Genomic DNA, 20,789 nt, shown 5'->3' with positions numbered 1-20,789 from the left:
CTTGTAGGAAATCAGGATTAGTTTTCCATTAACTTTGTTTAGTTTAATGGTCTTTGGACACTGACCTTAACCTGGCAATAAATTACATGGAGAGAGTGGGAGGCAGGAAGGATTATATCCATCTCTTCTTGTTGGGAGATCACAAACTGTCCATAATAAAATTTCTACAGGTCTATGAATGTGTATTGAACTAAGAAGGGAGAAAATATCCAAATTCCGCCTGAGAGGAGGTAGGGGTGGATTTCACATGGTCAGATCCTGCATGCTTGACCTCCCATTAAAGAACTTATGTCCTATCATCTTCTCTCCTAAGCTACATTGGGCTTAATTGACTTCTTAATCATGCTTATTCTTTCTCTACCTTGAAGAACATTCCCCTTGAGAGAGAAGATGGCAAATAAATAGATATTGACATGTCCTGCTTTCTTTTTGTACTCTTTGAGTAGTAGTCCATCCCCTCTAGGGGTCCTCCCCACTATCTTTCTCTTTCTCACTGTTCTTGCTCAGACCTTTTATGTTTCCCAGATTTTTACATCCTTAAATGTCTTCAGAGCTTTAGTCTTTCTGACTCTGATCTTTCAGGTTGATTTCTTTTCCAGTATCAGTCATTGAAAATACTCACCATCCAACCATTCTTGTTATAAGCCTTCATCTACTAATGCCACTTTAAGCACAGTCTGAACCCATCTCTCCTACTGACCTGCATAGATTACCTGCCTCATTCTAGCTTGGAGGATAACCATAGTTCTCAGACTGAGACTGTAATCCTAAATCCTTTTATTCTTGGTGGTCTTCCAATTTATATTGATATAGAACTCATTTCTCTGTTCATACTGACCTCCATTTTGTGTCAGGTTCAAGATTCTGAGCATCTCATTAGAATGTATTCCTTGCCCCATATTGCACTTTCCTGCAGATCTTTAAAGTTCCATAGGTAATACAATGTGCCTTCAATGGTCAGTACACAGAGAGTACTTCAGGAAGGACTCTAGGTAGGGTCTCAGCTAGTCACCATTCACTTATCTTCCTCTTTTTCGTTCACAGAAATTCCATTCCCTGGCAAACTTTGACTAAAGTCTCTTGTTCTGTTGGAACAAAGGGGATACTGAGAGTTTCAAAAAGAAAACAAAAAGGTAAAGAATTAAGATTACTGACCAAGGGTATGCTCAGTCTATCTCCAGAGGGTTGGTTGTTAAAATCTAAGTGTGACCATTTATGCTTTGATCATCTGACAAACACCACAAATCAGCACTTGATTTATTGTTTTATTTCTAGACTTAATAATGAAGAAAATGTTAATAGTTAAGTCTAAATCTAAAAGTGTGACAAGTGTAATTTTTTTTCTGGAAATCTGGCTATTTACCAGCCTACTTCTGAACCCTGCCTCTTTGGAGGGTCTTAGGTGTCCTGACACAAGAATTATCTACCCTGCAAAGATATGACTGTCTTACTATATCAGTTGTTAGAGGGAGTTCCTTCTCTGGTTATATCCCCAAAATCTTAATTTATGTAATAAAAAATATTTATGTGACACTTTCTATGTCCCAGACACTGTGTTCAAAACTTTATAAGTATTTCACTTAATCCTCACAATAATATGAGTAACTAGGTGCTATCATTATCCCCATTTAACAGACGAGGAAAGTGATCCAAATGGAGGTTAAGTGGCTTAAAAATAATAGCAGAAATACCATACTGCCTCTATTCCATTACCATTCTGACCTTGGTCCCTAGACCTAAATTTCCTTCCCTGATTACTGAGAGCATTGGGCTAGAAGAACTAGTCTTTAAATAGTGAACCCTTGTGATCTTGTGATTCCATCCCCCTCCCCATGCCTTACCTAATCCTTACCACCTAATTTAAATATTAGGAATTGTTAGTGAAGTGATTAGAAGGGATTTATATAATATCATACACTCAATGAGTGACACACTGAGTTGGGATCCTCCCTGAACTATGAACTCAACCAAAGTGAGATGAGTTTATTTCTTTGTTTATAGGAGACATGGACCCTGGTGACCACTCATGGACTTTTGAACTTGGCATGAAATTATGAGCACTTTAAGCTTGCTTAAAACTTATCCGTGTGCCTTATTCAACACTGGTATGAATTAATTCCTTCTAATTGGTTCCACAGAGATGGAAAATACATGTTGCAAGGACAAGAAAGAGCGAATGTGGATTATGAAGGGAGATCACTTGGCATCAACCTTTTGATCATTATTATCAGGGAGACAGATGTTCATGGACAGTTTTTAGCACTGTCATGATGGAGAGCCAGATGGGTTCCATTTGGGTGGTGAGGTCTTTCAGGTGCTTCCATCTGGATGCATCAAATCCCCAACACTTGCAGAGCACTCTGGACAAGACAGAATTCCAATTTCTGTGTTGAGGTTCAGTTAGGAGGTAACAAAGGGAATATCTACATCATTATCAAAACTTTATATAGCTTTTAAATTCACACACAGTCACAATTAGAGCATTTTTAGTGTAAAATGCAGTTGATCATTTGTAAAATGCAGATGATCCTTAGATCATCACAAGTTTCCTGTGAGGTCAGAAGTGCACCTCATGAGTTAGCTTGGTATCCAGGGAAGGAACCTAGACTTGGAGTCAGAAGATCTGGTTTCAAATGTCAGCTCTGCTGGTGACTCCCTGTGTGACCTTGGTCAAGTCACTTGCTCTAACAAGGGCTTCAGTTTATCATGTGTCAAATGAAGCCATTGGCCTCAGTGACTTCCAAGTTCCCATTCAGCTCTAGATTTATGATCCCATGACTCTTTTAAGCATTTTATGATTTCCCAAGGTTTTTACAGACATTGTTTCCTTTAACTTTCATGAGAATTCTGTGAGGTGAGTGGGGCAAGCATTACTCAGCTTATTTTTCAAATGCAAAATCCTGGGCCCTGAGTCATTCAGTGATTGACACAAGTATGTTCAAGCAGGAACTGGCAGAGCAGAATTTGCAGGCATACCTTTGAACTCCATATAAAGCTTCTCCTACCACAAAACCCTCTTATGATCATGCCAAGTATGTGCTATGTCATTCTTAAATGTGTGATTCCATTAGGGAATGAATTTCTGTTGATAGATGTCCTCTCCTAATGCACATTGCACTTTCTCTGAAACATTCGACTAGAGAATTTTCTAGGTATACTAAGATGGTAATGACTAGTCAAAGGCTACATAGCCAGTAAGTCAGAACACATCTTCCTGGCCCCGGGGCCAACACTTTCTCTTCTCTGGAACATAGGAATGAAATGTGGGGTTGGAAGTATAAAAGGAGAAGAAAAGAGCAAACAGCTGAGGTTAGCCTGCTGGGTACACTGCTGATCACACTGCTGATAATGGACAATGCATCAGGTCCTTGCCACTGAGTACTTCATGGTAGTTCTTTGACAGCAAATAATGAGCCATGGCTATTATTTATCTGCAGCAGAAAAGAACTGACTAATGTCAGGGTATTTTTTTATGTACTTCTGTCCACTGTTCACAGATGGTTTATGAGCTTGATATTTCCATAGTTTCTCATGGCTAGTTTTGGGTGGAATTGAAATGAAATAAATATATTGAAATCAAGGTGCCATAATTATGAGACCCCATCTGAGCTAGAGTTGCAGGGAAGTCTATATCTTCTTGGAATTCAGTGAATTTTCTTTATTTTAATTCAGATGTATGGCATCTGCTAAATATGTGCTGAATATTGATATTCGTTTGTCTTCTCTAGTCCCTTGCAGATATCATCTCCTTAATCATCTTAATTTGCATTTTAAAAATTTTGTTTTTATTTTTTAAATTTCTGGAATAAAACAAGCTTTTCCATAACAGAGTGTAACAAAATGAATGTACATGATACTATAAATCTGTTATGTGCAACTTGCTAATCCTTTTAAATATATAATAAAGTTATATAAACTTATTTGTTTCTCCCCCCAACCTAGAGATGGTTACCACCAGACACAAATACATGTGTGTGTTTGTGTAAATTTGTTGTATCCATATTTCTCTTTGTCAATTCTTTCTCTGGATGCATATAGCATCTTTCTTCACATGTCTTCTGTAGCTAATTTGGGCATTTATAATAGTCAAAATGATATTCACTCAAAGTTATTCTTAAAAACGATATTGCTGTTCCTCCATATGATGCTCTTCTGGCTCTGTTCCTTTGTTTCTTGGTTATTTTGTGGAAGCCTTTTCATGCTTGTTCTAAAATCGTTAAACTCATCACTTCTTATGGCACAGTATTATTCCATCATAATCATGTACCACCAATTGTTCAGCCATTTCCCAATTGATGGGTATCATTGAAATTTCCAGATCTTTGCCACTACAAAGAGAGCTACTATAAACATTTTAGGTTATATCGGTTCTTTTCCTTTTCCCTTAATCGTCTTTGTAAATATATCCCTAGTAGTGGTATTGCTGGGTCAAAAGGAATGATCAATTTAAGAATTCTTTGGTAAATAAAACACAATATGAAATATCTCATCAGAAAAGCAACTGAACTGGAAAACAAATGCAGGAGAGACAATTTAAAAATTATTGGACTACCTGAAAGCCATGATCAAAAAAAAAGCCTAGACATCATTTCCTAAGAAACTATCAGGGAAAACTACCCTGATATTCCAGAAACAGAGGATAATATACATATTAAAAGAATCCATTGATCACCTCCTGAAAGTGATCCCAAATCAATACTCCTAGGGATATTGTAACCAAATTCCAGAACTGCCAGGTCAAGGAGAAAATATTATAAGCAGTAGGAAAGAAACAATTCATGTATTGTGAAAATACCATCAGGAGAACAAAAGTTCTAGCAGCATCTACATTAACTGTAGGACTGAAGGGCTTGGAACAAAATAATCGAGAGATCAGAGGAGCTAGGATTAAAACCAAGAATCACCTACCCAGCAAAATAGAGTTTATTACTTCAAAGGAAAATGGTCTTTTTTTTTTTTTGTTAGGGATGAGAATTAGTTTACTTAAAATGACATTGTGGGGAATTAATAGCATTGATTGTTTCAAGGCAAATTAGCCTGTTCCTTTGATGAACATGAGAACACACAATATCCTCATGTGCCAGTCTCATTAACTTGTTCAGTGGTGGCAAACCCGAAAGATCCCTGATTGTATGGACCTGAAAAGGGAAAATGGTCTTTCAATGAAATAGAGGACTTGAAGCATTCCTGATGAAAAGACCAGAGCTGAATAGAAAATTTGACTTTCAAATACAAGAATCAAGAGAAGCATGAAAAGGTAAAGAGGAAAGAGAATCATAAGCAACTTACTAAAGTCAAACTCTTTGTATTCCTACATGGAAAGATAATATTTGTAACTCTTGACACTTTGCTCAGCATTAGGATAGATGGAGGGATTATATACATATAGACAGAAGGCACAAGGTGAGTAGAATAGGGATGATATTTTAAAATAACATTAAGGTATGAGAGAGGAATATATTGGGAGGAGATAGGGAGAAATTGAATGAGGTAAATTATCTGTCACATAAAAGAGCCAAGAAAAATCTTCAATAGAGGGGAAGAAGAGGAGGGAAGTGAGAGGGAAAGAGTGAACTTTACTCTCATTGCATTTGGCTTAAGGAGGGAATAACATGAACACGCAATTTGCTATGAAAATGTATCTTTCCCTCCAGGAAAGTAGGAGGGAAGGGGATAAGTGTGGGGTCAGGGTGGGGAGGGATTTTAGAAGGTTGGGGAAATGGGAGGAGGGGGGCATTTGAAGGAAATAACTTTTAAGGAGGTATTCTGTGAAAAGAGAATAAAATAAATTGGGGGCATGATAGAATGGAGAGAAACATGGTTAGTCTTTCACAATATGACTGTTGTGGAAAAGTTTTGCATAACTTCACATGTAAAACCTATATTAAATTGCTTGCCTTCTTATTGGGGCTGGTGCAGGAGGGAGGAAGGGACAGAAGTTGGAATTCAATCCTTATCCCCTTGAGTACCTTTGGGAAGAAATCTCTGAAGATCTTTCTGTTATTTTTTCTCTTAAAACTTAGAATGGGAAGGAAGAGACAAGGTGGAGGAGTAGAAAGAGGGACCTACTACAGGTCTTCCCTCAAAACTCCTCAAAAGACATTTAAAATGACTTTTAATAAATTCTAGACCATCAGAAGCCATAAAATGGCAGGTAGATGCAAATTACCAGTCAAAGACAATCTGGAACAGGCATGTTGTATCCAACCAGGCTGGGGAAGGATTGCCTTTCTGCGGGTCATGCCAGCTTGGACTGAGCAGGACCAGGCCTTAGGGACACAACTGATGGTGTCTGCTGTGGATTCCTGACTTCTCAGCCTACAAATGCTAAAGATAGTTTCAAACGTCAGTGGGAATGATCTCTCACCTGGTTCAGAAGGGATCTCAAGCCCCTGCCTCAGAGCCACTGCTGAACCAGAGGGTGCTTCTGGAGCCCTCAACGTGAGTGAATGACTCAGAAAATGAGGAATCCAACTAAAAAGAAACAGACTACAGATTCTTACATTCCCTGTGAAAAGGTATTTTCTTGCATCTTTGGAGACAAGGAAGATAAAAATATATAGCCAGAAGAAGACAACAAAGTCAAAACTCCTGCATCCAAAACCTCTCAGAAAAATATGAATTGGTCTCAGGACACAGAAGACCTCAAAAAGAATTTTGAAAATGCAATAAAGGAGTAGAGGAACAATTGAGAATATAAATGAGAGTGATGCAAGAAAATCATGAAAACAAGCTAACAGCTTGCTAAAGGAGATCCAAAAATGCTGAAGAAATTAACACCATTAAAAATAGACTAACCTGGAGCAGAACCAAGATGGTGGAGTAGAAGCATGGACCTGCTTGAGCTTTCCCCTCAGAGTCCTTAAAATACATGTAAACAATGACTCTACACATATTCTAGAGCAGCAGAAGCCACAAAATGACAGGCAGAATGAAACTTGTTTCCAGCCCAAGACAACCTGGAAGACCAACAGGAAGGGTCTTTTGTACCAGCCTTGGAGTGGAGCACAGCCCAGCATGGGCCTTGCTAGAACAGACGGGTCTGGATCAGGCTTCAATGTGCTGAATCATGGATAACTGCTGTGGTTGCCAGATATCTCAACACACAAACACCAAAGACAACTTCAAAGGTTAGTGAGAAAGGTCTTTCACCTGGCAGAGAGGGAAACTTGGTTAGGCCCCAGCCCCTGGCTGAGCCCCAGAGCAGTGACAGTGGCTTCTAGAGGTCTCAGCCTACAGAAGGTGGGGGAATCCATTGACTGACCTTGGTCTCAGTCCCGAGTGGCAGGCCTAGGGTGAGGAGGGGTGCTTGCATGATGGAGCTGGAATTGACTGTGGAGATGGAATTCTACTCATAGTTCCAGGGTAGAACAGAGTCCTTATGGTTGCCCACAGGCCAGAGTACAGGCCATGAGAGGAGTAAGCACCTCCCCTCTGATCATACCATGTTGGAGGAACTAAGAATTTACAGATCTCAAAGGACTCAAAAGTCAAGTAATTGTCTGGAAAAATGCCCCCAAAAGGGAGAAAATAAGAACATGGAAGAGTACATTCTTGGTGAAAGGTACTGTCTTCTATCCTTTTAAATGAAGAAGTTCAAAACATAGAACCAGAATAAGACCAAAGAATACAACCAGAAGAAGATAGCAAGGTCAAGACTCCTACATCCAAAGTCTCTAAAAAGTGTGAAAGGGTCTCAGGCCATGAAAGAATTTCAAAAGGACTTTGAAAATTAAGAAAGAGAGGTGGAGGAAAAATTGGGAAGAGAAATGAGTAATTCCAGAAAATCATGAAAAATGAGTCAACGGCTTGCTAGAGGAGACTCAAAAGATTCTAAAGAAAATAACAGCTATAAAAATAGACTAACTTAATTGGCAGAAGAGATCCAAAAAGCCAATAAAGAGAAGAATGCCTTAAAAAGTGGAATTGACCAGGTGGAAAAGGAGGTCCAAATGTTCACTGAAGAAAAAAGTTCTTTAAAAATTAGAATGGAGCAGATGGAAGCTAATGACTTTAAGAGAAATCAAGACATTACAAAACAAAAACAAAAGAATGAAAAAAAATGGAAGACAATGTGAAATAACTCATTGGAAAAACAACTCACCTGGAAAATAGATCCAGGGGAAATAATTTAAAACTTTTTGTTCTGCATGAAAACGATGATCAAAAAAGAGCCTAGACATCATCTTCCAAGAAATTTTGAATGAAAACTGCACTGATATTCTAGGATCACAGAGTAAAATAAAAATGGAAAGAATTCATCAATAATTTCCTGAAAGAGACCCCTAAAGGAAAACTTAGGAATATTGGAGCCAAATCCCAGCGTGCCCATATCAAGCAGTAAATATTACAAGCAGGGAGAGAGAAACAGTTGAAGTATTGTAAAAATACAGTCAGGATAACACAGGATTTAATGGTTTCTAGAGCAGGGGATGAAAGGGCTTGGAATATGATATTCCACAGGTCAAAGGAGATAGGATTAAAACCAAGAATCACCTACCCGGCAAAAACAAGTATGATACTTCAGGGGAAAAAATGTGACTTCAGTGAAATAGAGAACTTCCTAGCATTCTTCTTGAAAAGACCAGAGCTGAATAGAAAATTTCACTTTCTTTTTTTAAAAATTAATTTATTTGTATTCAGTTTTCCACAATCACTTCCACAGGTCCCAGATTTCTCCCCCTCCCTTTCATCTCCCTCCCCGAGATGGCATACAATCTTATATGGGTTCTACAGACACATTCTTATTAACCATATTTTGGCATTAGTTATGTTGCATAAAAAATGGAAATGAATGGGAGAAGCCATAAGACAAAACAACCAGAACATAACATAACACAAGAGAGAAGAGTCTGCTTCATTCTGCATTCCAATTCCAGAGTTCCTTCTTTAGATCCAGATGATATTTTGCCTCAAGTCCTTTGGGAATATTTTAAGTCCTTGCATTGCTGTGAAGGGCTAGGTCTACCACTAACAGTCCTTGCACACTATGGCTGTTATTGTGTACAATGTTATCCTGGTTCTTCTCATTTCACTCAGTTTCAGTCCATATACGTCCTTCCAGGCTTCTCTGGAGCCTTCCTGTTCATCATTTCTTATAGGAAAATAGTATTCCTTCACATCAGTATAGCACACCTTATTCAATCATTCCTCAACTCAAGGACATCCCCTCAATTTCCAGTTCTTGGCCACCACAAAGAGAGCTGCTATAAATGTTTTTGTACATGTGTGACATTTTCCCATTTTTGTGATCTCTTTGGGACAAAATTCACTTTCACTAGAAGATTCTTCACTAGAAGAATCAAGAGAAGCATGAAAAGGTAAATAGGAAAGAGAAACGATAAGGGGCTTACTAAGGTTGAACTATTTACATTCCTACTTGGAAAAATATTTATAACTCCTGAGACATTTCTCAGTATTCAGTATTAAGATAGCTAGAAGAAACATATATATATATATATATATGTATATATATATATACATATATGTGTGTGTATGTATATTTATGTGTGTATATACAGAGAGATACAGAGAGACACAGAGAAAGACAGAGAGACAGACAGAGAGAGAAATGGAGATGGAGGACACAGGGTCAGGTAAATATGAAGGGACAATATCTAAAAAAGAAAATTAAGGGTTGAGAGGAATATACTAGGAGAAAGAGAAAGGGAGAGGCAGAATATAATAAATTATCTCACATGAAAAGAAAAACTTTTACAATGGAGGCAAAGAAGGGGAAAGTGAGAGGACGTAAGTGAACCTTGCTTTCATTGGATTTTTCTTCAAGAGGAAATAACACACACATTCCATTGGTATGGAAGTTTATCTTACTCTAAAGGAAAGCAGAAGGGAGAGGAATAAGAGAAGGGTTATAATAGAAGGGACAGCAGATTGGAGTGAGGGGTAATTGGAACCAAACACTTTGGTAGAGGGACAGGTCAAATGAGAAAATTGAACAAACAGACAGTGGGACAGGATAGAGGGAAATCTGGTTAGTCTTTCACAAGATCACTGTTATGCAGATGTTTTGGATGACCACAGGCAGCAGTAAGAACACCAGCATACACAGGAGGGCCTATTACACAGGTGTTTTTCTAAAAGCAAAGCAATATTTGAAGGGTCAACAATCACTTTAATCAAACACATATACTAACAGAGAAAATACAAGCAGGACCAATAGACAGGGTTTCCAACTGTCTGATCATAGGCAATGCAAACATACATTGTTACTAGAGAGAAGCTCCAACATCTGGGTTTTCAAAGTCAGGGGGATTCTTAAAATGACTTCCCAGAGTCTCATCTGGCACATGAAACTTCTTCCAAAAACTGAACCCCAAAGCAAAACCTCACTTCAGAGTGCATATTCTCTTTTCAATAACACCTAGTGACCTTGCCTCACCAGCATCCAGCACAAAGTATAGGCCTCCATACAAAACAATTGCTGAATCAAGCTTCCATCAACAGCCTCACCTGAGGTCTATCAATAGACAGGGAAGATAATTAACTCCCATCACAACACATTGGTATAACCTTCATCCAATTGCTTACCTTCTCAGTGAGGGTGGGTGGGGAGGGGGAAAGGGAGAGAATGTGGAACTCAAAGCTTCACAAATGAATGTTAGAGGATGCTTTTACATGCAACTGGGAAATATGACATATAGGCAAAGCGGGGTAGAAATTTATCTAAAGGAAAATAGAAAAGAAGGGGATTCAGGTTGTGATAGAAGGGAGGGCAGATTAGAGGAAACAATAATCAGAATATGCACTTTCCTGGGGTGGTGGTAAAGGGGATTTGGGGAGAAATTTTGAAATTCAAAATTTTGTGGAAGTGAATGTTGAAAATTGAAAATAAATACTTTATGTGAAAATAAATGAATAAACCTTAATAGGTTTCTGTCCCTTTCTAGTTTGTTCCTCCTCTTAGTATTTTCATGAGATAGGGTAATATACTTCATTACTTATGTTTTCTCTTGGTAGCTTAATTTTTTTCAATTTTAATATATAATTTATTTATTTTTCAATTTTCAACATTCACTTTCTCAAGAATTTGAATACAAAACTTACTTCCCACCCCCCACCCAAGGAAAGCATGAACCCTATCCACCCTTCACTCAGTCTGTCCTCCCTTCTATCACCCCACTTTTTCCAACCCCCTGCACCCATTTTCATGTAGTGCAAAACAGATTTCTATAACTCATTGCCTGTATATCTTATTTCCCACTTGCATGCAAAAATAACTTTTTAACATTCATTTTTCAAGCTTTGAGTTCCATATTCTCTCCCTTCCTCCATGCGCACCCATCCTCATTGAGAAAGCAAGCTATTCAATCGAGGTCATACATGTGTAGCTGTGCAGAATACTTACATAACAGTGATGTTGCTAAAGAGTAACCACATTTGCTTTTGTCCTATCCTGCCCGGCATTTATTCAATTCTCTCCCTTGACCTGTCCCCTGCCAACAGTGTTTGCATCTCATTATCTTTCCCCAATTTACTGTCCGTTCTTTTATTTGCCCTCTCCTATTCCCTCCCCGCTTACCTTCTGACAGAATGAAATAGATTTTCACACCCAGTTGGAGGTGCTTATTTCCTCCTTAAGTCAAATCCCATAAGAGTAAGGTTCATTTTTTTCCCTTTCATCTGTCCCCCTTTCCCTCCACTGTAAAAACTCTTTCTTGCCTCTTTTATGTGACATGATTTGCTACATTCTACCTCTCATTTTCTCTTTCTCCTAATGTATTTCACTAAACAGTATATTTTATTTTTACGTATTCTCCCTTCATATTCATGTCATTCTGTGCCCTCTGCCTATGCATATATACACACACAAACACACACACACATACAATATGCTCATATATATATATGTATATATATACATGTATATTCATACATACACACACCTACCCATATATATACACACATATAGTATATTCATACATACCCACGTGTATGTGAATATGTATGTATATATGATGTGTGTACACATATATGGTGGTGGTGGCAGTTTTCCTTTGCTCTCGAGGAGGACCAAAATGGCATCTCCATGATAACATCAAGTTTCAATGTGTCCACTTGTGACTGATCAGACCTATATGAGCTCGGAATGCTGTACCACAGATTGGGCACAGATAGTTGGTATGAACATTTGGGGTGGACACTCTGAATTTGTTCATCTTATTTTTCCTTTGTGTTGTCTCAATTCTGCCTTGCTCAAAGAGCACAGCTCTCTTTCTCATGTGGGCACACTAAACTGAGTGGTCTTGTGCCAATGTCTCCCATGTCACATAGTTAAATCCAAAATTCTTGAGAGTATCCTTGTATCACTTCTTCTGACCACCATGTGATCTCCTGCCCCATGAGAGTTCTCCATAAAACAGTCTTTTTTGCAAGCATAGATTTTGCATTCAAACAACGTGGCCAGCCCAGTGGAGTTGTGATGTCTGAAGCATAGTTGGAATGCTTGGCAGTTTAGTTTGAGCAAGGACCTCAGTTTCTTGTACCTTATACTTCAGATGTTCAGAAGATCTTCAGAATCCTCCTAAAACAGTTCAAATGGAAGCAATTTAGTTTCCTGGCATGGTGCTGGTAGACTGTCCATATTTCACAGGCAGAAAACAATGAGGTCAGCATAACGGTTTTGTAAATCTTCAATTTAGTCATCAATCTAATACCTCTTCTCTCCCAAACTTTTCTTCAGAGCCTCTGAAACATTGAGCCAGCTCTGAAAATGTGTGCATCAACCTCATTGTCAATGTGTACATGCCTGGAAAGTACACTACCAAGGTAAGTGAACTTATCCACAGCATTCAAAACTTCATCATTTGTTGTAACTGATGGTTCCATGTATGGATGGTGTGGTGGTGGCTGATAGAGCACCTGTGTTTTCTTGGTGTTAGTTATTAGTCCAAAATTAGCACAGGCAGCAGAGAATTGATCCATACTTTGCTGTATCTCAGCTTCAGAAGCTTCATTGAGTGCACAATAATCTGCAAACAGAAAATCGTGCACCACCACTCCCTTCACTTTGATCTTGGTTTTTAGCCTTTCCAAAATGAAGAATTTACCATCAGCACAGTAGATGACCCTGATGCCGTGTTAATCCTCATTGAAAGCCTTTGACAACATGGCTGAAAACATCATGCTAAAAAGCATGGGAGTGAGTACACAGCCCTGTTTCACTCCATTGGTGACTGGGAAGACACGAGAGCATTGTCCACTATATAGAACCTGGACAAACATACCATCATGAAATAGATGTACAATGCTGATGAACTTTCCTGGGCAAGCAAATTTTGACATAATTTTCCATAAGCCTTCATGACTAACAGTTCTGAAGGCCTTGGTCAGATCTGCAAACATTGTGTGTGCAGATCTCTGTTCTGCTCCTGGCATTTCTCCTGGAGTTGTCGGGCAGCAAACACCATTCCGACTGTTCCTTGGCCCTTTCTGAAGCCACACTGGCTCTTGGGTAGGTGACCATCTTCCAGGTGAAGGGTCACCCTATTAAGGAGGACTTTAGAAAGAATCTTGCCAGCAATGGCAAAGAGAGAGAGAACTCCCTGTGATTGTCACAGGACAATCTATTTCCTTTACCTTTATAGAAATGGACAATGAAGGCATCCTTGAACTCCCAAGGGATAACTTCCTCTTGCCATATAACCTGGAAAATTTCATTCAGCTTTTGTTTGAGTAATGGTCCCCCTACATTGTAAATCTCAGCTGGAATAGAATCAGCACCAGGTGCTTTGCCTTATGAAATGATCCTAATGGCATTGAAAACCTTTTCTTCAGTTGGAAGTTCAGCTAGAGAGGGATTGACATCAGCCTGACGTGAATGGCCAATGGACTTGGCATTGATTGATGATGATCCGTTGGAACACTATGGAAGGGTTCAGCCCATTTCTCTAGGATCATGTCCTTATCACTAATCAATGTGACTCCACTGGCACCATAGGTTTTAGGTCCATAAATAGCTTTCAGGAAATCATAAAAGCACTTTGGAATGTTAGTATCAGCATAAAACTGAATTTCATCTGCCTTCTTACTAAGCCAGAAATATACACACATATATATGCATATACATATATACATATGCACACACCCATATATGTGTATGTATGTATGTATGTTTATGCATTCCCTCTAACTTCCCTAACACTGAGAAAGATCTCATGAGTTACAAATATCATTTTTCCATGTAGGAATGTAAACAGTTCTACTTTGTAGAGTTCTTTATGGCTTCTCTTTCATGTTTAACTTTTCATATTTCTATTGGTTCTTGTATTTTTCAGCTCTGGTCTTTTCTAAAGAATGCTTGGAAGTCCTCTATTTCATTGAAATTCCATTTTTTTCCCTGAAGCATTATGCTCAGTTTTTTTTTGTGTTAGGTGATTCGTGATTTTCATTGTACCTCCTTTGATCTCTGGAATATCATATTCCAAACCCTTCATTTCCTTAAGGTAGAAGCTGATAAATCCTGTGTTACACTGATTGTTCTTCCATAGTCCCTCAATTGTCTCTTTCTGGCTGCTTTTATCCTTGACGTTGGAATGTGGGAATTTGGCTACAATATTCCTAGGAGTTATCCTTTGGGGGTCTCTTTCAGGAGGTGAGTGGTTAATTCTGTCCATCTCTATTTTACCCTCTGGTTCTAGAAAATCAGGGCAGTTTTCCTTGACAATTCCTAGGCAGATGATGTCTAGGCTCTTTTGTTGAACATGGCTTTCATGTAGACCAAAAATTTTTAAATAATCTCTCCTGGATCTATTTTCCAGGTGAGTTATTTTTCCAAGGAGTTATTGCACATTGTGTTCTTTCCTTGAATGTATTGATTTTTTAAAATAATTTCTTGATTTCTCAAAAATTCATTAGCTTCCATTTGCTCCATTCTAATTTTTCAGGAATTACGTTCTTCAGTGAAGTTTTAAACTTTCTTTTTCATTTGGCCATTTCTACTTTTTAAGGCATTCTTCTCCTCATTGGCTTTTTGGACTTCATTTGCATTTTTGGGATAGTCTAGTTTTAAAGGTCATACTTTCTTCAGCATTTTGTTGGTATCTTTTAGCTAGCTGTTGACTCATTTTTCATGATTTTCTTGCATCACACTTATTGCTCTTCCCAATTTTTCCTCCACCTCTCTTATTTGATTTTCAAAATCCTTTTTGAGCTTTTCCATGGCCCAAAACTACTTCACATTTTTTTCAGGTTTTAGATGTAGGACTCTTGATCTTGCTGTCTTCCTTGTGTTGTAAGTTTTGGTCTTCTTCCTCCAAAAGGATGGAAGAAAATACCTTTTCTCTTATAAAGTCACCTTCTACAGTCTTATTTTCCCCCTTTTAGGTATTTCCCCTGACAATTACTAGACTTTTGAGATCTTTATTATGTGCAGGTTATAGTACCCCATTCGGCAGTGGTTTTCTGTAGCTGTTCCCCAAGATATCTCTAGGGACCTGTAAATTCTTAGTTCCTCCAAAATGGTATGATCAAAAGATAGGTGTTTACTCTTCTCCTGTCTTGCACACTGGTCTGTGAGCAACCACAAGCACTTTTTATGCCATGGAACTGTGAGTAGGATTCCTTCTACACTCCTGCCATCAGCTCTGCCATGCCAGTTCTCCTCCTCACTTCAGGCCCACCACTCAGGACTGAGATACAGATCAACCCCTCGATTCCCCCACTGTCTGTAATCCAAGAGCTCCAGAAGCAGTTGCCGCTCTGGCTGTGGCTGCTGCACCCCTGTAACTGGAGCTGGAGCTGGGGCTGACACTGGGGCCAGATAACTCTTTCCTCTCACCTAGGTCAGAAAGTTTTCTCATTGACCTTTGAAGCTGTCTTTGGAGTTTGTGTGTTGAGAAATCTGGAAACCACAGCAGCTTAAGAGACCTGAAGTCTGCTCCAATCCTGTCTATGCAGGAGTGTGACACACTGGAATGAGCTCCACTCTGAATTCAATACAATAGATCCTTCCTGTCAGCCTTCCAGGTTGTCTTGGACTGGAAATCTGTTTCACTCTGTCATTTTGTGACTTCTGCTGCTCTAGAATTTCTTTAGAGTCTTTTTTGCAGGTATTTTAAGGGTTTTGGGGGAAGAGCCTGAGCATACTTCTGCATGGATCTACAGATCCATGCTTCTACAGTGTCATCTTAATAGAGATTAGTAGACTTACCTGAGGATCAAACAGCTTGTATCAAACAAGAAGGATTCTAGATTCAGTGAAGGATAAGTTATAAGTAAAACAAACTCTAAAGTGAAAGTGAGGGTTGAGAAGAGAAACTTTTAAAGGAAAAAGGGGAAGGTAGAACCCTGTGATTGTTGTCTGGGAAGGGAGAAGAGAAAATGTCAGACTCCATCAATCATGGAGGACCAATGCTGAGCATATTCTATGTTCATCTTACCATTTGTACTTGTGAATGGAGGGCGATGGGTCCAGAGAAGAATAAGTATAGAGAACGGGTTGAAGATAATAACATGCAATAAATGTTCCTAAATGTGAATAAACTCATACAGAAAACTGGGAGGATAGTAGAATAAATTACAAAGCAGAATAAAACAATATGTTGTTTATAAGAAATCTACTTAAAACACAAGGGATTTGTGCAGTTAAAATAAGAAACTACAGCACAATTTAATATTCCTCAGCTAAATAAAAAAAAGTAGTTGGAGTAGTCATGATCTTAGAAATGGTGAGAGCAAAACCAGAATCAATTAATATAGAGAAACAGCATTTTACTGAAAGAAGACAGTGGACTCTTGGTTGTTCCCCAAAGATGACACTCTATCTCTCAGGTACAGGCATTTTCTCAGACTGTGCCACGTTCCTGGAATGTTTTTCTTCCTCATCTCCACCTATTTCCTTTTTTGTTTTTTGTTTCCTTTAGGTCTGAACTAAGAGTCCGTTCTTCTACAGGAAAATTTTCCAAAGTTCTTAATTCTAGTGCCTTCTCTGTGATAATTCTTTGAATATAAAGCTTTTCTGTGTGTGAGGACATGTGTGTGTGTGTGTGTGTGTGTGTGTGTGTGTGTGTGTGTGTGTGTGTGTGTGTGTGTGTGTAAGTTCTTCCAGGGAAAGCAGGTACTTTCTTTTATCTCTTTTTGTATCCTTAGCACTTAGCACACAGTACCTGGCACAGAGTAAGTATTTAAGCAATGTTTATTGCCTGATTGTCTAAGTTACTGAGAAAAAAGTCAGATAATTGGAAATATAGAAAGCATTTAGGTACTGATGGACCTTAAAAGTCAAACAGAACATTTTTATATTTGATCCTGGAAGTAATAAGAAATGAATGCACTTTCTTATACATATGATCAGACTTGTGATTTAAATGTTTGGCAGCTGAGTTTGGTAACTTGGTTTGACATGGAGAGAAAAATAAGTCAGGGCGCCCTATCAGAAGGCTATTGTGTGATCTCAGACATGAGATGATGAAGGCATAAACAAGAGTGGTATTTATGTGAGTGGAGATGTCAATGGAGATGTATGTAAGAGATGTCAAGAAGGTAGAAACGATATTACTCAATAAGAGATTAGCTATTGGAAATCGATAGGAGAGAGGAACTGAGGATGACACTGAGGTTGCAAGCCTGGGTATCTAGAAGGATAGTGATGCCCTTCACATTAATGGGGAAGGTTTGTGGCAAAAGATACTTCTGTTTTGGACATGTTGAGTGTGAGATGTCTATGGGACATCAACGTTGAAATATATTCACCAGGTAGTTGGTACTGTGAAATTGTCCACAAACAAGCCCATAGACACCTTGAGATCAATCCTTAGACCTTCACTGGTGCTTGGACCTCAGTTTAAGAATCCTTGGTATAGAGAGGGAATAGAAGATGGCTTAGAACAGAGTACTGGGGAACGTCCCTGAATAATAGGGATGAGATGGATGAAAATACAGCAAAGTATGTGGGAGTACTACAAGAGGCAGCCCAATTCTGTGGAGTAACATATGACCTTGAAATTATTAGAGACTTGGTTTTATGTCCTGTCTATGAGAATGTGGGCAAATCATTTTACCTCTCAGCATGCCAAGCAACTTTGTCTAAAACTATAAGAGAAAACTGTAAGTACAAAACTATAAGATTTTAGATAATTAAAGTATTGACCAGATGTCAATGTTTAGGAACATTTTGGTAGGTTTTTATTGCCCTCCCCATTTTTTTCAAAGAGCTAACATTTCATTCTCATCTTCTTTTCTCATGTGACTTTTTATTTTTATGTCACTGATCCTTTGAAATTTGTAGTGTCTGAGGTGTCATTTGGGATTTTTTATGTTGGGGTAGGGGGAAGAGGCATATTGTCATTCAGTTTTCTCACCAATTTTGTGCATATTTCCTGAATGTAATAAGGGTTTTAAAAGATAGAGGTGTTGATGAATGGAACACTAGGTAAGCTACATTTGAAGAAAAGAATTTTCATTGTCCAAACAATCACTAGACTTTTCCTAGCCGTCATCTGGAGATTGTCACAGGTGTAGAAAGAGATTGCTTTTTAGGAGTATTAGGAGAGATAGCCTCAGAATGACTGAGAAGTGATCACAGTCCTTGCTTTGAGAACCTATTGGCTATAACATCTTACATGAGATAATCAAAAATAGGGCAATTGTGCTATAGCTAAGGTGAACCAGGTAGGAATGCCAGATTCAACTGTGCTGCAGAAACGCAGCCAGGGACAAGAAGGAAGAAGCACATGCCTGGTGAGTGCAAAACCAGTGGAGTTGGGACACTCCTGGTTGTAGGCACTTACAGGAGGGTGGAGGACTTTGCTAGAGGACTTTGTTCCCCTGTTCCACCAATGAGAGAGTGAGAGGAATCTTTTGTATTCTTTCAGCAAGTAGAAACAATGGATCTTATAATCTTGTCCCCCCCCCCCCAAAATGGCTACTGGGCAGTCTTCAGCTGGCACCTTCCTGCTCTCTCTCCCCTGACAACAGGACTCCATCCCATTGGAGCTCCTTCTCAGTTTGTTCTTGATCCTTTCTCTACCCCTGTGGCTTCCTTAGTGGTTTCCCCGAGTTTCTCTCCCTTCAATATGATGCAATGTCCTGGTCATTGCAAAGTGCATTTGAAGTCACTTGATGCTTCTGTCCCTTATGTCAGAATTGCTAATTTTGCTTCTGAGTGTTTCTGTAATATAGCTAGCACATCTAAAGGATTGTTTATCATGGCTACTGCACCCACTTATCCCCCTCCCTTACTGTCTATAAAATTCATTATCTTGGCCACATTGTGGCCAGACAAGGAGAAGGAAGATATTTAGAAGAGAGGTACAGCATCAAGATAATCCAGGGAGAAGCATTACTGGCATAGAAGGAGAGTGTGGTCAATAATATGAAAGGTGTCAGAGAGGTCAAAAGATGAAGATTGGTAAAAGGTAACATAATTTTGCAAATAAAAGACACTGTAGAGAGTATTCTGGTAAGATGGCGGAGTAGGTCAGAAAATTCCAAGCTCTCAAGATATTCCTCCAGAAATGACATCAACAAAGCCTTGGGGTGAATATTGGGCAGTAAAAGTAAGTAAGAGTAGGGGCAGAAATGGGTCCTCCTGGGACAAATGGAGAAAATCTGAAGAGAAGTCCCAGGATGAGATTTGGTTTATGTGAAAAATAAAACCTCTGAGCTTAGTCCTAGGTTCCCGGTAAATAACAAAGTGCAAGCCCTGGGGTTTGCTGGATTGGGAGGCTATTTAGGCCCTAGCTTTAGGAAATTTTACCCCTGGAATAGTGAGGGGAGTGGGGCATCTCAGCCAGGGAAGGTGAAGGAAATCTTTGCTGACAAGTGATTGTAGACCCAGCTGTGCTGTGGTGAGTGTTGGGGGCAAGAAGGAACCAGTACATGCCTGTGAATGCAGAAGCAGTGGGGCAGAGATGCCCCTCAATGTGAGCACTTACAGGAGGCTGGAGGACTTTGTTCCAGTTCCAAGACAGAGGGGAGAACTAAAGGACAATATCAGGCCAGAGGCACCATCACCAATATTCGAGGACTAAAGGTGGTTATAAAAGCTGAAGTACTAAAATTTTTTTTAAATTCTTATGCAAAGGAGAAAAAAATCAAACCACAAAGACTTCCTATAGCAATGGAAAAGATCAGTGTTCATATTCAGATGAACATACTGAAGCAAAGAAACCTTGTTCTACGCCAAAGAATAACATCAAATGGTAACCTCCTCCCAAAGAATTCATAGCTGAATTTTGAAAAGACTTTAAAAATCAGTGGAGACAAATAGATGAAAACCTTAAAAAAAAATCCAAGAAAAGCAAGAAGATTATGAAATGAAAGTGAACTAATTGGAAAAGAAAATTCAGAATCTTAAGGGAGCAAATGACTCCTCAAAAATCAGAATTGGGGAAGGGGAAGCCAAGGAAGCTATCAAAGATCAAGAAATAAGAAAATAAAATATAAAGAATGTAAAAATAGAAGAGAAAGTGAAACATCTTATAAGAAAAACAGCTGATCTGGAAAACATAACAATAATTGGACTCTCTGAAATCTATGATCAAAAACAGAATCTTGATACAAATAATATAAGAAATAATTAAAGAAATTTGACCTGAAGCATACGTACAAGATGGAAAAGCAGAAATACAAAAAAATCTAACTACCACCTGAAAGAAATCCTGCAAGGAAAAGTCACAGTCAGATTCTGAAACCCATAGCTCAAGGATAAAATATGAGCAATAAGAAAAAAATAATTTAAATATGGTGGATGCCACAATTAGATTCACAAAAGATCTAGCAGAATGGACACTAAAAGATCATGAGTCTTGGAACACTATATATTAAAGAGC

General features: G+C 38.7%; 1 long non-coding RNA gene across 1 annotated transcript; it reads left to right on the top strand.

Moving 5' to 3' along the window:
- The first annotated feature begins 75 nt into the window (after positions 1–75).
- LOC140517384 (uncharacterized) lies at positions 76–3,920 on the top strand. Its single transcript, XR_011971572.1, has 3 exons — positions 76–230; positions 1,045–1,133; positions 2,002–3,920. It is a non-coding gene; the product is annotated as an uncharacterized lncRNA (long non-coding RNA).
- Positions 3,921–20,789: the final 16,869 nt, after the last annotated feature.

Source organism: Notamacropus eugenii, chromosome 1 (genome assembly GCF_028372415.1).
Source record: "Notamacropus eugenii isolate mMacEug1 chromosome 1, mMacEug1.pri_v2, whole genome shotgun sequence".
Classification (NCBI taxonomy): domain Eukaryota; kingdom Metazoa; phylum Chordata; class Mammalia; order Diprotodontia; family Macropodidae; genus Notamacropus; species Notamacropus eugenii.
Note: the sequence above shows the minus strand (reverse complement) of the source record. Positions and strands in the feature narration are given on the sequence as shown.